Source organism: Vulpes lagopus, chromosome 7 (genome assembly GCF_018345385.1).
Source record: "Vulpes lagopus strain Blue_001 chromosome 7, ASM1834538v1, whole genome shotgun sequence".
Lineage (NCBI taxonomy): Eukaryota > Metazoa > Chordata > Mammalia > Carnivora > Canidae > Vulpes > Vulpes lagopus.
The window spans coordinates 104,849,521-104,876,313 of record NC_054830.1 but is presented as its reverse complement, the minus strand read 5'-3'; the positions used below and the strand labels follow the sequence as shown (position 1 = coordinate 104,876,313).

The 26,793-nt window shown below is 40.7% G+C and overlaps 1 long non-coding RNA gene across 3 annotated transcripts; it reads left to right on the top strand.

Annotated features, from left to right (window-relative positions):
- Nucleotides 1-7,107: 7,107 nt before the first annotated feature.
- LOC121494958 lies at nucleotides 7,108-26,587 on the top strand. Of its 3 annotated transcripts, none has more exons than XR_005988939.1 (6): nucleotides 7,108-7,191; nucleotides 9,975-10,075; nucleotides 12,192-12,323; nucleotides 12,410-12,517; nucleotides 24,380-24,532; nucleotides 25,705-26,587. It is a non-coding gene; the product is annotated as an uncharacterized LOC121494958 (long non-coding RNA). The 3 variants fall into 3 exon arrangements; XR_005988938.1 differs by having other exon boundaries at nucleotides 24,319-24,532; nucleotides 26,203-26,587; XR_005988937.1 differs by having other exon boundaries at nucleotides 24,319-24,532.
- The last annotated feature ends 206 nt before the right edge of the window (nucleotides 26,588-26,793 follow it).

Sequence of the window (26,793 nt, the reverse complement as noted above, 5' to 3'; positions counted from 1 at the left end):
GTCTCGGAGAGAGAGAGAGAGAGAGAGGCAGAGACATAGGCAGAGGGAGAAGCGGGCTCCATGCACCGGGAGCCCGATGTGGGATTCGATCCCGGGGCTCCAGGATCTAGCCCTGGGCCAAAGGCAGGCGCCAAACCGCTGCGCCACCCAGGGATCCCCGCTCTATGCTTTTTAATCTATATTCCAACACTTGTTAGATGTTTAAAAATCCCAGAAATAGCTCACAGACTGTGGTTAATATCCTTATAGATTTCTACTAATGGTGACCTTAACAAAAACTAAAGAAACACAAAACCATTGGCATATTAATGTCCTTAAAAATAAATTGTACCATTGATACCATTGAGAACTGAACCCAGACTTTCCAATACCTAAGTCAGAAACAACAGATGCTAAGCACAAATTGACTTAATTCACCTTTGTAAGATGATGTAAGATGTAAGTATCATGAACTACATGATAGTAAGTTAAAGGGGAAATGATCAATAAATAATAAAACACTAAACTTAAACCAAAAACATCCTACATCTTTGTCTTTAAAAAACAAATTTTAGGGCAGCCCCCGTGGCGCAGCGGTTTAGCGCCGCCTGCAGCCTAGGGCGTGATCCTGGAGACCCTGGATCGAGTCCCACGTCAGGCTCTCTGCATGGAACTTACTTCTCCCTCTGCCTGTGTCTCTGCCTCTCTCTCTGTGTCTCTATGGATAAATAAATAAATAATCTTAAAAAAAAAAACTTGAAAAAATAAATTAAATAAAATAAAAAATTTATAGTTGCTATACTCAACATGGCGCTCAAACTCATGACCCTGAAATTATGAGTCAGATGCTCTACTGTCTAAGCCAGCCAGAGACTCCTCTATATTCTTATCTTCATGAGAACTGAAGCTAAATAAGAGGTTTCACAGTTGTAGAAATCATGGAGATGTTATTTTTAATTCTAATTAAAAAATAAAGCTTGTGCTCAATGGTGAAAAGTTTTTTTTTTTTTTTTTTTTTTTAAAGAGGAAACGGAGGGATGCCTGCGTGGCTCAGCAGTTTGGCACCTGTCTTCAGCCCAGGGCGTGATCCTGGATACCCAGGATGAAGTCCCACATCAGGCTCCCTGCATGGAGCCTGCTTCTCCCTCTGCCTATGTCTCTGCCTCCCTCTCTGTCTCTCATGAACAAATAAATAGATAAATCCTCAAAAAAAAAAAAAAAAAAAAAAGAGGAAAAGGAAACAAAATTAAAAAGCAACACCAATCTCTAAAATTCCAATACTTTGATGTGTATGTAAAGTTTTAAATCTGTATTTGAAAATGTGTGCATGCGTGCATTTGTATGATTTTTATTTTTTATTTTTTAAGTAATCTTCATACCTAATGTGGAAGTGGAATTCACAACCCAGAGATCAAGAGTCTCATATTCTACCAACTGAGCCAACCAGGTGCTCCTGTGTAATTTTTAAAGTATCAACACACTAAACACACAGTTTTCTTTTTAAAAGATCATTTATTTATTTTTAGCAATCTCTACACCCAATGTGGGGCTCAAACTCATGACCCCATGACCAAGAGGAGGCATATGTTCTTCTGGCTGAGCCAGCCAGGTGTCCTAATTGCCTTAAAAAAAAAAACTTGAAGGAATTTTTCATGACAGAATTATTATTCTATATTTTTTAATGGCTGCATTGAGTTCCATTTTATGGATAATTGTATTTTACTTAGACTCAATAGTTTGGTTCAGATTTTTACTACTCTAAGATAATGCAGGGGTAAACAATTATATATCTAAACACATATCTATGTTAACATTTAGAGAGAGATCAGCAATATAAAAAAAAGCAGTTTTAATCAACAGTCTTGAAGAAAGCACAGGGTACAAGGAGTTAAATAGTAAAATAAATGATAAATTAGACTAAGTAACAAAGTTACCAGATAATTAACCCTTTTTGTCCTTAGCGTTCCAAATGAAGTTAAGCTGGGACCCCTGGGTGGTTCAGTGGTTGGGCGTCTGCCTTTGGCTTGGGGCGTGGTCCCGGATCCAGGGATCAAGTCCCACACTGGGCTTCCTACGGGGAGCCTACTTCTCCCTCTGGTCTCTGCCTCTCTGTGTCTCTCATGAATAAATAAATAAAATCTAAAAAAAAAAATAAAGCCTTTCCAAATGAAGTTGATATAAATTGCTTTTTCAGAGGCAGGGCTCTGCCCCTTCCTGTGTGCTATTATGACAAAATTAGAAGGAATCAGGGTGCAGACTCCAGTTAAGAACAAACTAAATTACACAAGGGAAACTGTTAGAAAATCAAGTAATATTTCTTGATGGGCTTGCAAACATATGCAGAGCTAAGAATCTGAAGGAGAGATTAACCAGAGACAGAACCCTATGAAGTCAGAGTTCTGGAGTGGGGTAGATCAGTGTGGAAACCCAGATCTGCTACGTACAGGAATTATGAACTGGGGCTATGCATTTAAAGTCCTTGACCCGGTTTCCACATCTTCCTCATCTTGAAGATGGAAAAAGTGATAATGTTTCTCTCTCAAAGTTGTTAAGTGAAATAATGTAAAGTGGATGGTATGGAGTAGATGCTTAATAACTCGTGGTTATTAACCAGGAAACAGTCTTATTCAATCAGGGTAGAGAAGATATGGTGCTTTAGCCTCTGAGGCTGGAACTAGATAGAGCTCCATCCAAAGGGAGGAGAATGTCTAGGTCACAGAAGGGATGTTGGTGACAGTAGTGAGGACCGGATTATGGGAGGCTAGATCCCAGAAACCAGGATGACACTTCAGGTCCATGAAAGGCAAGGGAAGGCATGTGAGAGCACAGCCAGGTGCTGAGTCCAGAAAGTATATCCTCACCTGGAACTCTTCGAACTCTTCTGATTTTCCTAGGAGCCTCAAAAGCTGTACAACTTTTACACAGCTCCTTTTACAGGGATTTCCCTTCTTCTCACTCTCCCTGTTCACTTCTGTTAAGTTTCATATTGACCAAACTTTCAATGTTTACCATTTCCTAAAAAGTACAGCCTTATTCCACAAAGAGAATATAGAGCTTTTCTTCTAGGTGAAAGAATTCTGAGATTCCTCAGAATCTTGAGGAATTCTCTCAATCACCTAATCACATCTTACCTGTTCCCACACCTCAAGGATCCTACTTTCTGAATGTTTTGTGAATATATACAGTCTCTAGATCTTTATTTTCATCACTATAGTTCAAAATGGCTTCATGTTTTATCAAACATCTACAATTATCTCTAAACTGGAGTCTGCATTTCTACTTGTGCCCATGCAGATCCTTCATTTGTGGCCAGAATGATATTGTATTATAAAAACTAAAATATGATCAAATCTCTAACTTAAAAAACTTTTAATATTTCTTACTATCAAGATGAAGTCACAATTCTTTAATGTTGCCCACAAAGCCTCCTCTTTGTTTATAATGCTGCAGTAGCATAGATTGCTTTTTTTTTTTTTGCTCCTGGAAGTCACTGAGCTTTGTTCAGCCTCAGGACCTTTGCACATAATGTTCCCTCAGCCCACAAGGCTCACTCCACAACTTTCCACCTGACCGATTCCTCCTTACACTTCAGGTCTAATTTGTGACTTATTCACTGACACCTATCCAAATCTTGCAAACTGAGTTAGGTCTTTCTGTTCTATACTTTCATAACACCCTGTACTTTGTCATGGCTGTGCTTACCACAACCCTAATTAAATAACAGTTGTTTGGTTATTGAATATCTAGCTCTTTGGGTTGACTGTGAGGTGAGATCAAGGACTTATATCTTATTATGTTCAAAGCTATATATCAAGCATACAGCACAGTTAATAGCACATAGTAGGCACTCAATAAATAATGAATGTCCATAATTATCTATACTGGCATCCTTGGTCATATAGCTGTGCATATGAATCCTGAATATATAAAACTAGAACAAGAGAAATGTAGCTGATTTCCTGAATTCTCTTTGGTAGTTGGAGATTGTTCCTTGCCTACTTATTCTCTGAGGGAGATTCACTACAGTAAATTTTCTTCAAGTTTGACCTGAAAAAGGTGGTTTATCCATACAAAAAGAGCATGTCAACCATAAAGGATAGGGGGAAATCAGGCTGTTAGCAATCTCTCTATCAAAATTTAATGCTAAAAGAAAATGAAGCAATGACATACAAAACACACAGGTTAAGAAAAAAAGTGTGATACAAGAATGTAACATTCAGCAAGGTATTTTGAGATATAAAAATTAAGAGAGGGGATCCCTGGGTGGCGCAGCGGTTTGGCGCCTGCCTTTGGCCCAGGGCGCGATCCTGGAGACCCGGGATCGAATCCCACGTTGGGCTCCTGGTGCATGGAGCCTGCTTCTCCCTCTGCCTATGTCTCTGCCTCTCTCTCTCTCTCTGTGACTATCATAAATAAGAATAAATTTTTTTAAAAAAAATTAAGAGAATGAAGAAAATGAAGTAAATCTCAAATTTCTATTTCTGGTTATGACGGGCTAGGTTATTCAGATCAATATATCCATATATAATGGGTAAAGATGCTAAATGAACTATAAACATATATAAAAAAATTCCTCCAAGCCACAAAATTGCTGACAAGTTATTAAAGAACTATTATGCCAAAAGCTAAGAGAAGGTAGAAGCCCAGAAAAGCAAACGAGGTAAAGGAGCACAAAAGCTACTCTTGCCTTGAGGACATTTTCTGGACAGGAAACATCTAATACTGTTTTGGTAGCTTCACAGAGCATAGAAAGAGCAGCCCAGGTCTAGGGCTATCCAAAGTGAAAACGCTATTAGGTGAGTCTTCCTACATTAAGTTGGGACTCCACAGGCTACACCCTAAGGGTAGAGGTGAAGCAGTACCCAAGAACTTTAAGAAAGATGGTTTTTTACATTGACTATAAAAGGAGGGGAAAAAAGCACCCCTCCTGCTTAGATTTGTAGCCTGGGTTAGCAATGACTAAGGAACCTCAACCCATGACAACAGTCTGAAAGGCCTCAAACACCTAATGGCAGCAAACAAAAGTCCTTTTTGCAAGAAGCCATAAATACTTTTTCCTCACAAATAGTTTTTCAAGGATAAGCAAATACACAAGAAAACTAGACACCATGGACAATGTACAACAGATATATGAGGCAGCAGAAAGGAACCAAGAAATAATTGAGACATTAGTTATGACACAGGTTACAAAACTAGGATTACTATGTTTTTTTTTTAAACAAAGATTTTATTTATTTATTTATTTATTTATTTATTTATTTATTTATTTATTTATTCATTCATTCATGAGAATACACAGAAAAGAGAGAGAGAGAGGGGCAGAGACACAGGCAGAGGGAGAAGCAGGCTCCATGCAGGGAGCCCGACGTGGGACTCGATCCTGGGTCTCCAGGACCACGCCCCGGGCTGCAGGCAGCGCTAAACCGCCGAGCCACCCTGATTACTATGTTTAAATTAGTAACTATCAATTACCAGGAAATGGGACCGAGGAACGTTGAAACGCTCCGTATATATGCAATCAGCAAAATTCAGACCGGAGGAAACTCCTAGTATCAAAGGACCTAGGTCAGTCAACAAAAAATTGTAAGGAAAAGGACGCTTTCAATGTTGCAGATGCCTTTTATCAGATTAGCTTCCCTCCTATTTTAATTATTTCTTCTACATTTTTTGAGAGGGCATTTTCTCTATCAACCCATTAAATATCTTGAATTCTGATGTTAAAACAACCTAACTTGCTTATAATGTATTGTTCTTTCTATACGATGGTTTCAGTTAATATTCTGCTTAAGGGTTTTTATGTCTACGTTCATGAGCAAGACCGGCTTAAAACTTCCCAACACTTTGGGGTCTCTGTCAGGTTCTTAGGGTTTCTCTAAGCCTCAGGAAACGTTGAAGCGCTCCCTGTGTCTGTCCCCCTATCCCCATTTTGGAAGCATCTGATTAAGACGGCAAAGTTATCTTAGTAATATGTTTGGCTTAACTTCCCAAGGAAATCAGGGTAGCCTGGAGCCTTCTTCGTGGTAAGACTTTCGTACTACCCTTTCAATTACTTTTTAAACGATTTCGGTTTCCTATTTCCCTGCACACGAGCACACAAGTACCTGCCGAGGACTCCTTCACTCCGGAAGCAGGCCGGAGGAGAGATTCGCACTGCAGGGCTGAGAAAACGCGCACAAGATACGTCACTTCCGGCCACGAAGCCGCGAGTAAACACGCAGGACGCAGCCAGACAAGATACGTCACTTCCGGCCACGAAGAAGCGAGTAAACACGCAGGACGCAGCCGGGGCCTTGGAATACCCTTCCTGCAGAAGCCGCGTTCTGACGTCGCCACGCGGCAGCGTCCCCAGAGGACCGCAGCAAAGCCTGTGGCGTGGTGGGACTCGTGCCGACACACCTTTGGGCGTAGTGCGTCAGTGCAGGCTTCTGCAAGGTGCCTATGCACCTGTTCCTCCTCCCTGCTCAAACACATCCGCCCTGTGTTAGGAAGAGGGTGTCCCCATTTTAGGGGGCAAGATTGGGCGCCGCTAAAGGTACTAGAGTCAGACCGGGGTCGTGAAACCTGTCGGAGACTCACGTGACTTGCTAAGTACCACCACTACCTCCCACTGGTGCGTCAGCCCGGGCGAGGGCCCGTGACAGACCTCAGGCTCAGTTGTCACGTGACCGCCGCGCCGGGCGCAACTTCGGAGACCGCCGGCCTCTAGGGGGCGTGTGCGTTTACCGCCTCTCTGCGCTCCCAGCCGCCTTGGCGCCTCGGTCGTTGGCGCATGCGCAGCAGAGTCCGGAAACGCCCGCTTTCTTGGGCTCTGGAGGAGAATGTGATCCGGGAGCCGGCGGCCGAGGGGAGTTTTGCGGTCATCCCCGTCTCCCGCTCCGAGGGTCTCAGGAAGGGCGCGAGCGGCAGGGCTGTGTCGCCGGGGTTCGGGTCCCGGGTCCGGTGTTCTCTCCGGAGCTGGGGCTGGAGTGGAGAGCGCGAGCTGCAGGGTCGCGGTGCGGCTGTGTCGTGGTCCTCCCTTCCCGGCGCGCGCTCACACCGAGGACAACCGCAGCCAGTGTGAATACAAGTGGCCTGGTTCTTGCATTCTTACCTACTGAGTTCAAGAGATACCTTACGTACCATGTAGTGCATGGTTTCCGTACTCACTGCTTGGCGCTAGGACTCCCCCGCCGCTGCCATCTCCAGACACATCTTCCAGCCTCATGAGACTCGGTTTGATGGGACAGGACATCTTTGCCTCTCTTCAGCTTCACTGTTGAAACATGCTTCAAAAATATTTTCTTCTAGTGATTAGTTTTACTGTTAATCGAACATATTTTTTCCCCTTGTACTACCTTGGCATTCCCAACTAAACTATTCAAATCTGATTCTGGGGCAGCCCGGGTGGCGCAGCGGTTTAGCGCCGCCTTCAGCCCAGGGCGTGATCCTGGAGTCCCGGGATCGAGTCCCACGTCAGGATCCCTGCATGGAGCCTGCTTCTCCCTCTGTCTGTGTTTCTGCCTCTCATTCTCTCTGTGTGCCTCTATAAATAAATCTTAAAAAAAAATAAGTGAAACATGATTCGTAAAAGAATGAGAATGTATATGTTTTTAAAGTAATTGCACCAAAGGTGGGGCTCACACCGAGGACCCTGAGATCAGGAGTCACATGCTCCACCGACTGAGCCAGACAGGCGGCCCAAGAACAGGAGTATATTAGGGACAAGAGGACCATTTCACATTGAGATGGTTTCCACTCCCGATATGCAACAGCAAAATTCCTGTTTGAGCAAAATCCAGATGAGGAGGCTGTTTGGTCGTTTCAAAAGCCACGATAAGTAATACTTTTAAAGAGAAGCTTAAAAATAAATCGCTGCCTGTTTGTCTTTACCTGAAGTTTAACTTTTAGAAAACACTTTTACTAACTAGTCTATCACATTATGGAATGTATTTCTACTGAATGGATGAATGGCTCCTTTTTGTGAGATTTAAATATCAAATAGGTGATTTATCTGACAGGTACAGATATTGGTATCCCTGTGCAAATGCTGTTGATAGGTCTGCAATTGACACCAAGGTTTTTTCACTCTGAACCATGAAATAGGGGCACTTTGGCGACTCAGTTGGTTAAGCTACTGTTGTTCTCAACTCAGGTCTTGACTTCAGGTTGGTAAGTTCAGGCCTCATCTTCAGGTCCACGCTGAGTGTGGAGCCTGCTTAAAAAGGACAAAACAAAACAAAACAAAACAAAACAATATTCCATGAAATAAAGCATTTAATGGACTTTGTCACATCAGGAGTTGTAAACAGATCTGCTTTTCCTTCATAGTTAAGCAAACTTAATTCTGAGGAATTGCTTTAAAAACTTCTACTAACAGAGTTTTAGTGATTTTTAAAAATCCCATCAATCTTTTTAAAAGATTTTATTTATTTATTTATCCATGAGAGACACAGGCAGAGGGAGAAGCAGTCTCCCTGTGGGGAGCTCGATGAGGGACTCCTCCCAGGACCCCGAGATCATGAACTGAGCTGAAGGCAGACAGTCAACCACTGAGCCACCCAGGCGTCCCAGATTTTATTTCTTAAAGTAATGTCTACACCCAACATAGGGCTCAAACTTAAAACCTTAAGATCAAGAGTCTCATGCTGTACTGAGTGAGCCAGTCAGCTGCCCCTAAAGGTCCAATCTGTGTCAGTAGTCACATAATTAAAAAAATTAAGATGTAGGGACACCTGGGTGGCTCAGTGGTTGAGCATCTGCTTTTGGCTCAGGATGTGATCCTGGAGTCCTGGGATGGAGTCCCTCACTGAGCTCCCCACAGGGAGGCTGCTTCTCCCTCTGCCTATGTCTCTGCTTCTCTCTGTGTGTGTCTCTCATAAATAAATAAATAAATAAAATCCTTTTAAAAAATAAGTAGAAAAATAAATTTTAAAAATTAAAAAATTAAGATGTAGGAGAATATATAGTGAAAAATCTGTTTTACATCCTTGCAGCCTATTTGCTCAATTTCTAGTGAAACCTATCCCAAAGACAACTAGTTGGTAGTTTATGCATAGCCAAGGAAATTCAAATATACTTTTTTTTTTACACAGTGGCCTAATACACACATAATGTTCTTCATCCTGCTTTTTTCATTAAAAAAATTTTTGAGACCCATAAGAGTATACAATGTTATCACTTTTTGTATAGCTGGACAGAGTCCATGGTATGGATATACTATGTAGTTTTTGTTTTGTTTTTGCCAGTGCCCTATTGGTGGACATTTGGGATCTTTCCAGTCTTTTGTCCATATGAACAATGTTGTGATGAAAAAAAGTTTTTTGCAATTATGCAAATTTATGACAAAATATAAATTCCTAGAAGACCATTTCTGTGTCAAAAGTTATATTCATTTGAAATTTTGATAGATAAATGCCAAACTGCCTCCTGTAAAGATTATACTACTTTAATTTCCACTAGCAATGTATATATATTTCCCCATAGTCTCATCAACAACATATTAGCATACTTATTTCCTTTGATGATGTGTTAAGATTGTCATTGTATCACATAACAGTTTTAATTTTCATTTGCTTGGAAAATGAGCATCTTAAGAGCCATTTATATTCTCTTTTCTGGGAACTCAGTGCAAACCCTGTCTCATTTTTCTATTCATTTGTTTTAATAGTTTTTGACATACATTCTAGGGTTGCCTGGGTGGCTCAGTTGGTTAAGCATCTGCCTTTGGCTCAGGTCATGATCTCAGGGTCCTGGGATCGAGCCCCATGTCGGGCTCTCTGCTCAGCAGGGCATCTCCTTTTCCCTCTACCAAGTTTAATTTATTTGCTGCAATGGGGCTTATTTCAGTCTGAGCTTGCATCAGCTGTGGAAAAAGGGAGGTGTATTTGGCAAAGGAAAACAAATGAGACAGAGAAAAATATTTTAGTGGGTTCTAAAAATTCTAAAAGAACTGTAAAGCTATACGGGGAAAGAAAGGAATCCAGTACTTTGACTTTATTTTGTTTTTTTTCCCCTAGATCAAGAGAAATTTATAGGAAAATGGAAAAGCAGAAATTCAGATGTTTTGCTTTTGATTTTGCCAAGTTAAGTCAATTCCAGAAGTCCTCTTTTCAGAAAGGTAAGAAATTTATCTCAAAAACGAATACATTATACCATATGCATTCTCATTTAGACTGCTGAAAAGCATCTCTAAAAAGCCAACTAAGGATCCCTGGGTGGCACAGCGGTTTAGCCCCTGCCTTTGGCCCAGGGCGCGATCCTGGAGACCTGGGATCAAATCCCATTTCGGGCTCCTGGTGCATGGAGCCTGCTTCTCCCTCTGTCTGTGTCTCTGCCTCTCTCTCATCTCTCTCTGTGTGACTATCATAAATTTTTAAAAAATTAAAAAAAATAAAAGCCAACTAAAAGAAGAATGCTTACCTGCCTAGTATTTAATTCAACTGAAAATGAATACCAGAAAGTCTCTTTTTAATCAAATAAAAATAATTTAAAAATTGAGGACTTTTGAAAGCAGTGATATTATAAGTGGTCTAAAAATAAAGGTCCTATAATAACCAAGTGGTTAATTTAACTACATAGCTTGATACTTTATCTGTTAGAAATCTCAAGAAGAGTCATGTCTGGGCAGCTCAGTCTGTTAAGTGTCTGATTTAAGATTTTCTCTCCTTCTCCCTCTGACCTTCCCCCTGCTTGTACATGCATGTGCTCTCTTTCTCTCCCTCTAAAAAGAAAAAGAAAAAGAAAAAAGAAACCTCAAGAAGAAAAAAAAAATTGGAAATTTACAAGGTGGTGTAGGGACCACTTGGAACCCCAGGGTCGGTATGAAGATTAGTTTAAACTTAAGACATTTGAGAATCAATAGGTGTAGAAAGAAGCCTTCTGAGAGTTTCCCTTATCTGACTAAAGCAGAAACTTCTGGGAAGTGGGGCTGCCAGAATTTCCCTCTTCAGTGAGAGTCTGTCCTCAGTAGAGAAACCAAGAGTAAACCTACCATAAATCCTTTTCCCAGAGGAGATTCATGGCCATGAAAAGGAAGGAAAGACCACTCCACCAGCATAAACATTATTACAAATGTTCTTTTCAGATTTTTTTTTTAAAAAACTGATTTGTTTTTCCTGAGTAAATCTATTTATTGTTCCCATAGAAACCATTTTTACCTACTAAATTAGGTGTATAAGCCTCCGACTAACTGTTCAATGAGCTAGGTTCTTTTGTTAATACCATATGTATATAAGTAAATCATTTTTTCCTGTTAATGGCTTTTTATTAGACCCCAGTTATGGAACTTAAAAGATAAAAAGTTTCCCTCCCCAACAGTAGTCAAAGAGACATCAGTTTTTTCAGTGAGAAAAAGAAATTGGGTGGTGGTGGTGGGGAACCTCGTTTTCCAAAAAGAGAAAATCCAAATGGATAATAAACATTAAAAGGCTTTCAATTTTATAAATATCCAGAAAATGCAAATTTAAATCACCTCTCTGATTGACAAATATTAAGAATCTGACAATAACCAATGTTGGCAAGAATGATGAACAACAGGAACACTGAGAGAGAGAGAATGTAAATCAATGCAACAACTCTATAAATAGTTTGACATTTTCTAAAAAATTGAAGATACAGATACTCTCTCTATGACCAGCACTTTCACTCCCGGCTCTACACTAATCCTTGCTACTCAAGAGTGGACTATAGACCAAAACCCCCAGTATTTTCCAGCAGTTTCTTAGAAATGGACACTTCTGGGCCTTACTACTGACCTTATGAATGAAACTCTGTACCTGTGCCCCATGGATAGGAGTGTTCCTGATAGCCCCAAACAAACAGTGCCTTTATCTATGAACATAAGAAAGTATACTACATTCATACAACAGAAAAGGAACAAATTACAGTTAAATCCAACGTGGATAAATATCACAATGTTGAGAGAAAGTAATAAAACAGAAAATGCATGGGGTTTGAGTCTACATACATAATCTTCAGTTACATTTAGAAGCAAAATGCACTGTTTCAGTATGCACATTAATGTAATGATACTAAAAGTGGGGATAAGTAAAGCAAGAAAGTGATTCCTAAGAAAATAAGGGTGGAATTTATCTCCAAAGGAGAGAGAGAGTTGGGTGCTGCAGAATATATGGTATATATGTTGTATAGTGTCTAAAGGGTTTCTATTTAAAACAATTTAAATGGTATATAATGTTCTGTACAGTTTTCAGTATATGTGTTTTATTTCACATTAGATAAATAAATGCTGAAGACTTATTTCCAACCAATACATGGATGGCTGCCAATGAGAAAAGCAAGCAGCAGAAAGTAACAGCAAAGTAACTTGGCACTGGATAAACCAGAAAGAGAAAAACCAAGATCTCTTAGTATGTGTTCTATTCAAAATAAGATCTGTTTTTGTTTTGTTTTTTTGCTTTTCCACCTGGGTAAGGCTATCTTTATTTTTCATCAGGGAAGTTTGGGCACACAGACCTGAAGAGCAGATGTGCTTTAGTGGGACAGGTAGAGGGAAGCAGCAGAATGTGAGGAGGCTGCAGACCATGCCAAGGTGGAGGAGGAGGTAGGGATGGTGGATGCTGCGGAGGGGTGGGGGTTTGGGGGTGGAAGAAGGTGGTGGTGGTAGATGGACACACACACAGGACACAGCACTTAGGGACTAAAGAGGAGGGCATACCCCAGAAGTCCAGCTTGTCCCCCTTCCTTCTTCCCTTCGTCCTGCCCCCTGTCCACCCCTTTGCCTTTGACCCCAGACTCAGACAGGAGAAGCAGTTCAAAAACACTTTTTTGAGTCAAACATAAAAGGAAAGGGTGGCCCATGTTGGAACAATCAAAGGAATATCCCAAAAATTGAGTTAAGGAAGATTTGGCCACTAGGGTATCTACATAGGAAGTTAGGCAAGGTGAAGAATACCCAGGAAGAAAACAATCAACATCACTTACGCTTCCTGTAGCATTCACACCTAGTTCTGACGGTCATGCAGTGGCCTGGAGGCCTCTTGTTATCATGGCCTTGAGGGAGGTTGGTGAATATATTATTTTAATCTGGAGAAAGTTCTTTTCTATGTAAAACAGAATATGCAAGATAAGTAAAGTTCAAATTGTTGAAAATAAACCTCACTTGAAAGAAAAATCCCAGAAATTCCTAAGAATGTGTCCAAATGTTAATAGAAGATAACAGGAGCTAAGAAACCCTTGGATTCATGGTCACGTCAGAATATGCTTTGGAATACAACTCACTATTAAGAAGGCTGGGCTTAGGGCAGCCAAGGTGGCTCAGCGGTCTAGCGCCGCCTTCAGTCCAGAGTGTGATCCTGGAGACCCAGAATTGAGTCCCACGTCAGGCTTCCTGCATGGATCCTGCTTCTCTCTCTCTCTGCCTCTCTCTGTCTCTCATGAATTAATAAACAAAATCTTAAAAAAAAAAAAAGAAGGCTGGGCTTAAAATTATAACCAGGACTTTAAGAAAGTAGGCAAGAGCAGAGGACAATAAATTTAAGATGGACTTTGAGAAAGAAGTGATGAAGAAATCTGGAAAATGTTACAAATTTCTGGGAAGATAAAACATAAGAAATCACTACAATTTATAGAACCATTCCAGCTGCCGTAACAAAATACCACTGACTAGCTAATTTAAAAAACAACAGAAATTTATTTCTCACAGTTCTAGAGATTGGGAAATCCAAGGTCAAGGTGCTAAAATGCACCCTCATGACCTAAGCACTTCCCAAAGTGCTGCCCTGCCTCCTAATACCATCACATCAGGCATTAGGATTTCAACATAGGAACTTTTAGGGGAAACGCAAACATTCAGACCACAGCATCAGTGAAACAAAAGTTATTAAAGAGACCATCAAATATGAGCTCTTCAAATGCAGGGAGTTGGGCGGGGTGTGGGGGAGATTGAGGCTTTGGAAAATAGAGCAGTTACTACAGAGAGTAGAGAATTGGGATGAGCCAGTCACATTAGGCTGAGTAAAACCTTAAATGTATGGAGGAGGTCTCCAAAAGAAAAGAACAAATCTGTTGATTACAAAGAGAATGGCAAAGAGAATTGGAACAGTTATCTTGAGGAAGTGAATTCTGAAAGCTGAGGACAAAAGTAATGGAAAAACTTAATGCATACACTGAAATAGGCAGTAGAGAATCAGGACCCAAGCTCTGGAAAACAGGAGGACAGAAATGCTTCACTAGGCAAGATAAGTAAAGTGATATCAGCCACTCACAAATCATAGATGGTAGATATAAGTTGGAAGACCACAGAAGGAAGTTGGAAGAGTAATCCTGTTCATTGCAATTATTTGAAGCTTACCTAGAAACAAACTCTAATGCAGAGAATCAAGAAACAAAAACAAATTTTATGTGCTAGGCTGAGTAGCATATCTCCCAAATACATTTCCATTATTTGGAAATAGGGTCTTTGCAGATGCAGTCAAGTTAAAATGAGGTTACGGTGGATTAGGACAACTGGTGTCCCTCTTACAAGAGGGAAATTTGTACAGAGACATACACAGAGAGAATATGTGGTCATGTGAAGACAGGTAGAGTTTGGAGTGATGCTGTTATATGCCAAGAATGCCAAAATTTGCCAGCAACCACCAGAAGCTAGAAGAGGCAAGGAAGGATTCTTCCCTAGAGCCTCCAGAGGTGGTGTGGCTTTACCAATCCCTCGATTTTGGACTTCTAGCCTCCAGACCTGTGAAAATAAATTTCTGTTGTTTTAAGCCAGCCAGCTTGTAGTAATTAACTACAAAGCCCCAGGAAACTAATGCACCCTAGAATCAGATAGCAGATTTTGAACAGAATGAGAAAGGCCAGGAACAGTTAGTTGAAGAAGATGTAAAACAGTGAAAGTAGAGAATTCAACCTCTGGAATACAGATACAAAGCAAGAAGAAGCTATAGAAAGAGAATATTGCCATTCTGTAACACAAAGTGCACTATAATTCAATCCTTGTCTATTACATTCAAAGAACTGTTGCTGAAGAGAAGAAAAACATCTTACTAAGTAATCAAGTTACCAGAATTGACATCTCCCACATCGTGCCTTCAAGAGGCAGTTACACAGAGTTCAGTTCATGATCCTGCCATCATCTGTGTCATGTTGCACCTTTTAGTTAATCTTTGTAAAACACATATTCCTTATCTAAAAAAATGGTAAAAGGTGTTAATTACCTAATGTGGTACAGGCTTTGTAAAGCACCCATCATACAGCAGGCACTCAAATTAGCTCACTTCCTTTTTCCTTACCCCAATGTAAGATGATAAAATGCTACTTGATAAGACTTCACTGGTGCTGTGCTTCCAAAATGTACATGCCAGAAAGTGTATTTTACTCTGACATTTATGTTCCTGTCTTATTTCCCTCATGAGACTGTGGCAGTCTGAAGGGTAGAGGGGTGAACTTATCCAAATATATTTTCTAATTTCCCACTCTTAATGACACACCAAAACATGGACCAAACTGGGCACTGTAAACACTTGACTTGTTGAAGGCATAAATGAAAGAAAAAAATAGACATTTTTTTAAAAGAAAAAGAACAAGCTGAAAAAACCTACTGTTGTAATGAACAATATACTGAGGTTTTTAGAATTGATTAAGAACGATTCCTTTCTCCCCCTGCTCCGCTCTACTCCATCACCACAAAGATGAAATCACTTTGTATTTATTCTTTAAACAGTAAAGTATAATGGAGGGACAGGCTTACAGGTTAGGTTTTTAATTTTTTTTTTCTTTAAGATTTTTATTTATTTGAGAGAGAGAAAGCACAAGGGAGAGGGGAAGGACAGACAGAGAGGGACAGGACAAGCAGACTCCCCGCTGAGCAGGGAGCCTAATGAGGGCTCCATCCCAGGACCCTAGGATAATGACCTGAGCTAAAGGCAGACATTTAACTAATTGAGCCATTCAGGTGTCCCATTTCTGTTTTGTTTTTTTTTTTTTTAATTAAAATATTTTCTCTTCAGAAGTCTCTATAGATGCTTAATTTTTTAGGTTAGTAACTGCTCTCTTGATGGAAGCAGGTGGGAGGGCTCATGGGGAAGCAGGATCCTCTGAGTAAGAAAGGATTTTAGGGAAGACTTGGCTTAAATTTTGTCAAGGAGGGGGGAAAAGAAAATGGGTCATTTTACCCAAAGATGTTGTCTAAAAGCTGCCATCTAGCGTTCATTTCTGAGAATATGTCCTGACATACTATGGTTCTCTATCCCAAGGACCTTTTTTTACCTTTCTTTTTTTAAATTCAATTAGTCAATTTAAATAAATTCAATTAGTACATCATTAGTTTCACATGTTACCAAGGATTTTTATTGATGTTTTATAGTTATGCATCAAATTCTAAGACAATTTGGTTACCAAAAGGAACACAGTTTTAGAAAGAAAAATATGTTTTTCAATTGTTTTCATCACATGCATATAGTACTGCCAAAACAGGACTTTGGAATAATAACTGTGGAATAATATTTCTGAAGGAAATGATTTAATACTGAACTGATGTAATAGCAATTGAAAAAAGGTAACTCAGGTTATCTTATCCATCCTTATTGTTAGTAAATGTTACCTACAGTTTTTATTGGAGAGAGGGTGAGAAGAACCATTTATCGTATATTATCAGGTGTCAAACTCTACAAACATTATCTCATAATAAGTCTTAAAACAATCCCTTGAGTTAAGTATTCTTTTTTCCCTCATCTTAACTGAGGTATAATTGACAAAACAAATTTGAGTTCAATAGTCCTAACACAATTTTTACATGGGAGAAATTGAGGTGAAGTAACTGGCCTTTTATCAAAGAACAGCTTGACTGAAGAACCATTATCCATCATACAGTCAGTGCTTATACCACAAATGCCTGGCAGACCTTTTGAAATTCAGGAGAAGGCTTACAAACCCCTTTAACTGCTTTCATAAACTGTTCAAAGGCCTAAGCAACTCTAGAAACCACTACAGTAAAAGGAACCTCTAAACTCCCACATTGGTCTGCAGGATTATTCCCTTGAAACCAATTGTACTTTTGAGACCTGAACCAAAATCTACAAAATTCATAAAATATATGAAATTTTAAAAATTATACTTTAATTGTAATACATTCAACTAAAACCCCATGTTTTACATTGCATTTACTTAAGCCTTTAGCTGTTCCATATTACTTCAGGAATGCAAATTCTTGCATGGAATCAACCAAATGTACTATGTCTCCAGATCTCAATTTTGCCTTGTGTATAAACTGGATTAATCACAGTAGAGAAAACACAAGAACATACAGGTTTTTTTTTTTAATTAAAGCAAAAACAGGCACCTAGATGGCTCAGTTAACTGTCATGATTCCAGGGTCCTGGGATCCATCCCGAGTCCCACGTTGAGGGGAGACTGTTTCTCCCTCTCCTTCTGCCATTCCCTCCTGCTTGTGTGCATTCTCTCTCTCTCTCTCTCTCTCTCTCTGTTAAATAAATTTAAAAAATTTTAAAGCAAAAAGTTAATTTTTAAAAATTAAAACAAAATATTAAATTTCCTAGATCTATTACCTAACGCATTTAATCAGCTTTTGAAATTTGACAGGAATAAATATTTTAGAGAACCAGTATGATTCCTCAATTAATCATTTAGCAAAGAAAAGGTAACTTGTTGATTTGATATCTATCTTTCTAAAACCTGACCTGCTTTTTTTAGGCAAGATTATTTTTCTTGGGGCTCCTGAGTGGCTCAGTTGGTGGGCGTCTGCCTTTGGCTCAGGTCATGATCCCAGGGTCCTAGAATCCAGCCCTGTGTTGGGCTCCATGCTCCGTGGGGAGCCTGCTTCTCCTTCTCCCTTTACTGCTCCTCCTCTTTGTGGTCCCTCTCTGTCAAATAACTAAAATAAAAAAAAAAAAGATTATTTTTCTTGAATCCCTAAAACAATTCTACAAAGTTTGCAATTATTGTGTGAATTTCAGGCAAACTACTATTGCAAATAACCCCAAATTTTAGGGTGCCCAGCACAATAAATTTTTGTTGTTTATTCTTCACGTCACAGCCTAACATGGATTGGTGGGGGCTATGCTCCATGCATTCATTTAAGGAATAAGGATCCTCTGTCAGGTACTCCACCACCTCTAAGGCAGGTAAAACTCTTTTTTCTTTTTTTAAAGATTTTATTTATTTGTTCACGAGAGACACAGAGAGAGATAGAGGCAGAGACACAGGCAGAGGAAGAAGCAGGCTCCATGCAGGGAGCCCGACATGGGACTCGATCCCTGGTCTCCAGGATCATACCCTGGGCTGAAGGCGGCACTAAACCACTGAGCTACCAGGGCCGCCCAGGTAAAATTCTTTAAATCCCAGTTTTTCCCCTTTAGGAGTCTGGTATCAGAGCCAAGCTTTTTATCTATTCCTTGCCTGTGGCTTGCTCTTACCAACTCACACTTAAATTTCTCTTCTTGAGCCTAAGGTGTGTTTTTGTAAAGTTGACTCTAACATAATTTAATTCAGGGGCACCTGGGTGGCTCAGTTTGTTAAGTGTTCATCTCTTGGTTTTGACTCCCAGATGTGGGATTGAGCCCTGCATCAGGCTCTGTGCTCATGCTAAGTCAGCTTCAGATTCTTTCTCCCTCTTCCTCTCCCTGTGCCCCTTGCCCTGTTCATGTGCATGCATTCTCTCTCTCAAATAAATGAGTGAATAGATAAATAAAATCTTTAAAATAATTTAATTCGTAGGATATTAAGTATCAGACATAGTCATTCACACTGGTGAGTTATCTTTTTGCCTAAATAAATCCATAAATACATTCAGGCAAAATATTCAGAAATGAATTCTTTATGTTTCATACATTTTTATGAATTGAAGCTTCATGATGTTACTTTTGAAAATTTAAAATGTATATAGACATATCTGTATATATGTATCTTGATTGACAAGTTGGTAGTTGTTTTTCGGACCTTAAGTATAAGTGCATACACTCATTTATTTTTATTTTTTTATTTTATTATTTTTATTATTTATGCAAGAGTGAGAGAGCACAAGCAGGGGGAGCGGCAGAGGGAGAGGGAGAAACAGGTTCCCCAGTGAGCAGGGAGCCTGATGTAGGGCTCCATCCCAGGTCCCTGGGATCATCATCTGAGCCAAAGGCAGACACTTAGCCAACCGAGTCATCCAGGCATCTCACATATTTATTTTTAATTTAAGAAACTATAACATTTGTAGCATTATAAGCTCCTTGTTTTTAAAATTATTTATTTTTATTTATTTATTTTTAAAGACTGTATTTATTTATTCATACAGAGACACAGAGAGAGAGACAGAGAGAGAGACAGAGAGGCAGAGACATAGGCAGAGGGAGAAGCAGGCTCCATGCAGGGAGCCCGATGTGGGACTTGATCACGAAACTCCGGGATCACGCCCTGAGCCAAAGGCAGACGCTCAACAGTTGAGCCACTCAGGTGTCCCAGGTTTTTAATTTTTCAAATTTATTTTTTATAAGCTCTCTTCAGAGAGGAAAAGTATTTTATCTGCAAAACAGAGACTACATGTTAAAACAGAGTTGCTTTCATTAGTACATATTCAAATTGTACTATTTACTTAATAGCTCCTGCTACCCTAAGGCTCTATTTCAAATGCAAACAAATTCTGTATCCCTTGGCCTTTAATTTACACTTCCTTTGAATAGTGTGAAATTACCTTATTGTTTTATATTTCCAGTTACTGAAAAGTTAGATTTGGGGCAGTAAAGTGTTAAATTCATCAAAACACATCTGGGGAGCAGTCTTAGGTCCACTTGACATGGAAAGATGGCTTCCATTGGAGTACAAATCTTTTTTTAGGGAGTAGCCAGGTACTCTGAATGCATCCTTTCTGTGGTATGCCCTCCTAATGGCTATGGGCTTTTGGTGATATTGCATGAGACAATTTGGTAGAAGATTCCTGCACCACATAGTTCCTGGCATCCCCAGAAGGAAATCTGGAAGCTTGAATCAGTACAGGGTAGTTTTAAGTTAACAGCAGCATAAGAGGTTGCTGAGGTTTATTTGGGCATTCATTTTTCCAAAGCCATGTTTTTACCATGGTTACATTTTTACTACATGGTCCATTGGATGTGGCCTGTACTTGGTGATTATCATAGGAACCCAGTAAGGCAGTATTAACTCTTAGACCTCAGCGAGCCCTGTACTTTAGTGTCCCCCACATATCACAAACACTAAACTGCTAAGATCTACAGGAGAGGGGGGAAGAGTTCTTTTCTTTCTGTCCATCTTAGGTTCTCTGGCTGGAACCGTGTGAATTAGACTGATGAAAGACAGACTAACAAGACAAAAGCAAGTTTATTAATATGAGAATTGCGTATATATGTGGTAGTACTCAGAGGTAAGCAACTCAAAGAAATGTTTAGAATTTGGTCTTATATAGCATCTTTTTAAATTTTTATTTTATTTTATTTTTTAATAATCTCTACATTCAATGTGGGGCTCAAACTCATGACCCTGAGATGAGGAGTTGCATGCTCTTCTGCCTGAAACAGCCAGGCGTCCCATGGCTTCTATAGCATCTTAACAAAAGAACAATAAATGTTTAGAGAAGTGATAAGACAAAGGAAAGGTCTTTGAGTTTCTAGGAGGGAATTGTGGGAAAGCAAATAAATGGGGGAACTAATGGAATATAAAATTAGTAAAATTTGCTATGGAGATTCCTTTGGTGCAGTCTCTGGGCTGGTAAGGGTCTAGAGTTGTCTCTGGTAATTAACTTCTTTCTGGTGGATAGAAGAGGGGGAACATCTTTATGAGTTTATTTCCTGCTTTTAGGCAAAAAGGGGGAGGGAAGAAAGCTTTTTTTATACTTCTATTCAGTTGCCTTCAGCTCAAAATAATTCTGATGCCAAAATGGTATATTTTGGGATGGTATATTCTGCTACCCTGCAGGTCTCAGGTAGATAAACACTTCACGACATCTCTTGTTCTGTGTCCTCAAAAGAAAATGTGACTGTATCCAGGGGTGTCTGGGTGACTCGGTCACTTAAACAACCAACTCTTGGGATCCCTGGGTGGCGCAGCGGTTTGGCGCCTGCCTTTGGCCCAGGGCGCGATCCTGGAGACCCGGGATCGAATCCCACATCGGGCTCCCGGTGCATGGAGCCTGCTTCTCCCTCTGCCTGTGTCTCTGCCTCTCTCTCTCTCTCTCTGTGACTATCATAAATAAATAAAAATTAAAAAAAATTTAAAAACAAAACAAAACAAAACAAAACAAAAAAAACAACCAACTCTTGATTTCGGCTCAGATCATAATCTCAGGGTCATGAGAGCTAGCCCTGCCTCTGGCTCTGTGCTCAATAGGGAGTTTGTTTGAGATTCTTTCCCTCTGCCCCTTCCCTCTGCCCCTGCTCGCTTGGTGCTTGCTCACTCTCTCACTCTAAAATAAATAAATAAATCTAAGAGAAAAAAAGAAAGAAAACACGACTATATCCAGATGCTCTGCTGGCTCCCCAGTTGTACATGGCCAACATCAGAGATGGATACTGCTGCAGGGAGTAGAGAGTTTTTGAGTAGCAGAAGCACTTAAGTGGGATATCATAACAAGTTACATTTTTTTTGCCAAATCTTTTCAGATAGCATGAATGCAAACCATTCTTACATCACACTTATCGTTTCCTAGTAGTATGGAGCATCAGCTTCTTGCTTCTCTTCATATTTCAACAAGTGGTTCCAGAATTTTTTTAAAAGATTTTATTTATTTATTCATGAGAGACACAGAGCAAGAGAGAAGCAGAGGGAGAAGGAGGCTCCCCACAGGAAGCCCCATGCAGGACTTAATCCTGGATCCTGGGATCACACCCTGAACCGAAGGTAGACACTCAACTGTTGAGCCACCCAGGCATCGCCAAGTGGTTCCAGAATTACACATGAATTAGTTTAGCACAGTATTTGCAACAGCTGTGAAAACATTTATTCATATTAGCTATAAAGTCCTACACATGTATACCAAATTCCAATATACATGAAATATGCTGTTAATATTGTCAACTGGATGAAAAAAAAAACATTGGCAACTAGGTGGAACATTGAATGCTAAAATCATGTTAAGTTTATTTATCTATCTATCTATCTATCTATCTATCTATCTATTTATGTTAGAGAGAGAGTGTACGTGCAAGCAGGGGGATGTAGAGAGAATCTGAAGCAGATTCCATGCTGAGCAGCTTAAACTGAGCTGAAACCAAAAGTAAGATGCTCAACTGACTGAATCACCCAGGCACCCTGTTAATTTTATTTTATTTTATTTTTTTTTAAATTTTTTATTTATTTATGATAGTCACAGAGAGAGAGAGAGAGGCAGAGACACAGGCGGAGGGAGAAGCAGGCTCCATGCACTGGAGCCCGACGTAGGATTCGATCCCGGGTCTCCAGGATCGCGCCCTGGGCCAAAGGCAGGCGCCAAACCGCTGCGCCACCCAGGGATCCCCAATTTTATTTTTTATAACAATATTTAATCATTTAATTTTACCAAAAATAAGATTGTTCAGCTTTGGGATCCCTGGGTGGCGCAGCGGTTTAGTGCCTGCCTTTGGCCCAGGACGGAATCCTGGAGACCCTGGATCGAATCCCACGTCGGGCTCCAGTGCATGGAGCCTGCTTCTCCCTCTGCCTGTGTCTCTGCTTCTTTCTCTTTCTCCCTGTGACTATCATAAATAAATAAAAATTTTTAAAAAAAAGATTGTTCAGCTTTAAATAATTTGGCTTAAAATCTTTACATTCTTTAATTATAACATTTTGCCTTTTGATTTTGGAAGATAATTCTGAATACTTTAGAAGAAAAGTTTCAAAACATGTGAAAGTAACTTTATATTTATTACTCATTGCTGTTCTTACACTCATGTCATCCGGTCTCCTAAGTAGAGTTAGAACCCTGATATTGAAAAAAAAATTAAGAAAATAAGAAAGAGGGCAGCCCCGGTGGCTCAGCGGTTTAGCGCCGCCTTCAGCCCAGGGCCTGATCCTGTAGACCCGGGATTGAGTCCCATGTCGGGCTCCCTGCATGGAGCCTGCTTCTGTCTCTGCCTCTCTCTCAATCTCTGTCTCTCATGAATAAATAAATAAAATCTTAAAAAAAAATCTTAACTCTTTAAAAAAATAATAAAATAAGAAAGAACCCTGATATTGTACACCTTATTATAAATATTCCCCATTGTGTGCTAGTGTAGGAAAAATTCAGTTTTGTGAGTTTGTAAATCATTATTTTTGCCTTTTATCCAGGAAAATCATGTTCCCTTTATCTTCAGTCTGCCCTTCAAAACTAAGGAAACATATGGGTGTAGAGACTACAGAGGTTTTCAAAAAAGCTGAAATGAGAGTTTTGTAGCATTGAAATGGAGTCTTTTCACCAAAGTATAACTTGAAATAGGAAGTAGTAATTAGACTCTGCCCAGATCTGTTGACTAACTTTTTTTTTTTAAATTTTATGTATTTATTCATGAGAGACACAGAGAGACAGAGGCAGAGACACAGGCGGAGGGAGAAGCAGGCTCCACACAGGAAGCCCGCCGCAGGACTAGATCCCGGGACTCCAGGGTCACGCCCTGGGCGGAAGGCAGGCGCTAAACCGCTGAGCCACCCAGGCTGCCCCTCTGTTGACTAACTTTAAGATTGGGCTAATCTTTCATAGTTGGGAACTTTTCATAGAAGAAAGTCCCACAGGGACTGGCAGTTGAGACATTGTCAGGCAATTATGAAAATTCATTTTATTTTATTTTATTTTATTTTATTTTATTTTTTTAGATTTTATTTATCTATTCAGAGAGACACACAGAGAGAGAGAGAGAGAGAGAGAGAGGCAGAGACACAGGCAGAGGGAGAAGCAGGCTCCATGCAGAGCCTGACGTGGGACTCGATTCAGGGTCTCCAGGATCACGCCCTGGGCTGCAGGCGGCTCTAAACCGCTGCGCCACCGGAGCTGCCCTCATTTTACTTTTGCTGAACACTGGGATGTGGTGCCACCTGCCTCTGGCAGCACAAAAGTCCTGAATTTGACACCTTGCAGGGCTGGCATTTGAAGTGCAAAACCAAAGGCCACAACACTTGACTTGGATACAGTGAATGGAACCAGAATGCACCTGCACTTAACAGTTTTCTCAGTATCCCGGGTCTCCAGGATCAGCACCTTCATCAGCAACTACTCTAGAACTCATTCATTTGTGGAAATCCCTGGGCCTTTTTCCACCTCACCTTTCTAGTAGGCTATTTTTCAGGCTCCACTTGTCCTGACAGAACATCCTGCATACAAGTGCTTTAGGAGAGGGCATTTGGCCTCTCCTAAACTTAAAACATGGCCATTGCTGACCTGCCCCCTTGTAAGTGGTCCAAATGAGGATATATAAGCCCACCTATGACCTTACTACTTTCCAGATGCTGCAGAGTCCCCAGGGCTGACAGAGACTTGCCATGTGACACAATCTCTCCATTCCAGAACTCTGAGGCTAGTGATACCTGCAGTTGGTGGGTCAGAGCTCAAACCTCTGATGTCACTGCTTTGGAAGGTCCCAGAAAACCTGTGGAAACATGTTTACTCAGTGGAAGTGTGTTGACTCCAGCTGGTTCCTACCCTAGAGGAATCACACAGGTGAGTAGGCATCATTTCCAATTTGTATCATCTCGCTATAAGAGGACTGGTTGGTCCAACAAGGAAGCTGGATGCTTCAGTGTCTGTGGCTTTAGTTCAGGTGGTGCATGGAGGAAGCCTGAATAACTTAGGTCAGAGGACGCTTGGGTGGCCAGTGGTTGAGCATCTGTCTGGCTCCGGGTGTGATCCCAGGGTCCTGGAATCAAGTCCCGCATCCAGTGCCCCACAAGGAGCCTGCTTCTCCCTCCACCTATATCTCTGCCTCTCTTGTGTGTGTCTCATGAATAAATTAAAAAAATATTTTAAAAAATTAAAAAAAACTTAAGTCGGACTATCAGTTGGCCAAAGTTGACTTGATAGGACCTAGCCTAATGATGTTTACTTTCCCCAGTTGATGCAGGGTCATGTGAGGTACCTCAAACCCAGCAGTTCTCGTGAGGCCCTAAAAAGTTAGGAGCATTGGCATCCAGGTCTTTCTGGCCACATGTGGGCAATCTGCTGCCACCTTAGTGGAAAAAAATTCTCTCAGGTTGAACCCTCAGTACTATGCCACCTTTCTCCTGCTATTTTCCCCTCCAAGGTCCAGCCATACAAGCCCAAGTAACCATCCTTCTTTTTTTTTTTTTTTTTAAGATTTTATTTATTTATTCATGAGAGACAGGCAGAGGGAGAAGCAGGCTCCATGCAGGGAGCCCAATGTGGGACTCGATCCCGGGTCTCCAGGATCAGGCCCTGGGCTGAAGGTGGTGCTAAACCGCGAGCCACCTGGGCTGCCCATAACCATCCTTCTTGGCATGTAGTGCTGGTGGAGGGTCTGGAACCAGGCAGCCAGGAGGTGCTGAGACCACTGGAACACAGATGTTTCCTCTTGTGTTTGCTGTGATATGCCCATTGTCACCTTGAGTGTGTGTGGACACTGACAGCCCACCTATGCCTGTTGGGTTTTCAGTCCCTAAGCTTGCAGGTCTCTGAAGAACCAGAGTTGGCAGCCCTGTCCAGTGGAGTATTGGTGCATGCAGATATCACTAGATGCCAGACTCAGCCCTGTCCCCCACCCCATGGGATCCTCTTTTTCTGAAACCACCATTCCCAGAGAGTGAGTTCCTCTAGGATATTCCCCAGACCTCGTGGCCAGCTTTTCCACTTTTCTCTTCTGGGTTAATATTTCACAGTGCCTGCAGCCAAAATATCTCACTACCAGGAGGACCTTCATCAGCAACTACTCTAGAACTCTTATTCATTTGTGGAAATCCATGGGCCTTTTTCCACCTCACCTTTCTAGTAGGCTATTTCTCAGGCAAAAGACAGCACATGCCTCATACCTATAAAAATGGATCACCCCTTTGGCCCTGAAGACGACATATGTATTAATTGACTCCATCTTTTTTAGACCTAAGCCCTTGAGCTCAGATTGTTCTTTCCTCAAGATCCTTGATTACCAACCCATCATAAATCTAGAGGAACTAATCCACCTTTCCTTTTCCAAGGTAGAAGTTTCTTGGCATTCTTTCCTAAAGCTACTTTGTTAAAACACATTTCAAAATAAGGTATACATTTTCCTTTGGTATTTAGGTTTAGCAATTTTATCAAACAATATTTTTCTCTTTGAGCTGCCCTGGCATCATGCATTTCTGAACCAAACAATCCATATTTGATTTTTATATCACAAGAATGGGTTTGGAATTAGCTACAATGGAAGACCACCTCAAAGCCTGTCCTGTTTGAACTCTCCTGCTTGGACTTCAGCTGCTGCAGCAAGGAAGCCTAAATAAGGCTGAGTCTAGGAGCTCTGAAGCCTATGGACAACACCTCCAGCTGAGCTTCCAGTTGGCATCTGCCAACAGCTTTGAGCTTTGGGAGTAAGATTATTTGGAACTTCTTTCTTATGAACCTCACCAAATGGAGTTCTTTTCAAGATATAGTCCATGAGTGAGGTTTGGAACTTTTTAAAAAAGATTTTATTGGGGATCCCTGGGTGGCTCAGTGGTTTGGCACCTGCCTTCAGCCCAGGGCATGATCCTGTAGTCCTGGGATCAAGTCCTGAGTCGGGTTCCTTGCATGGAGCCTGCTTCTCCCTCTGCCTCTCTCTCTCTCTCTCTCTCTCTCTCTCTCTCTCTCTCCCCTTCTCTCTGTCTCTCATGAATAAATGAATAAAAATTTTTTAAAAAAGATTTTATTCATTTATTTGAGTGTTTGTGAGAGAGAGAGAGAGAGAGAGAGAGTACAAGCAGTGTGAAGGGCAGAGAGAGAAGCAGACTTCC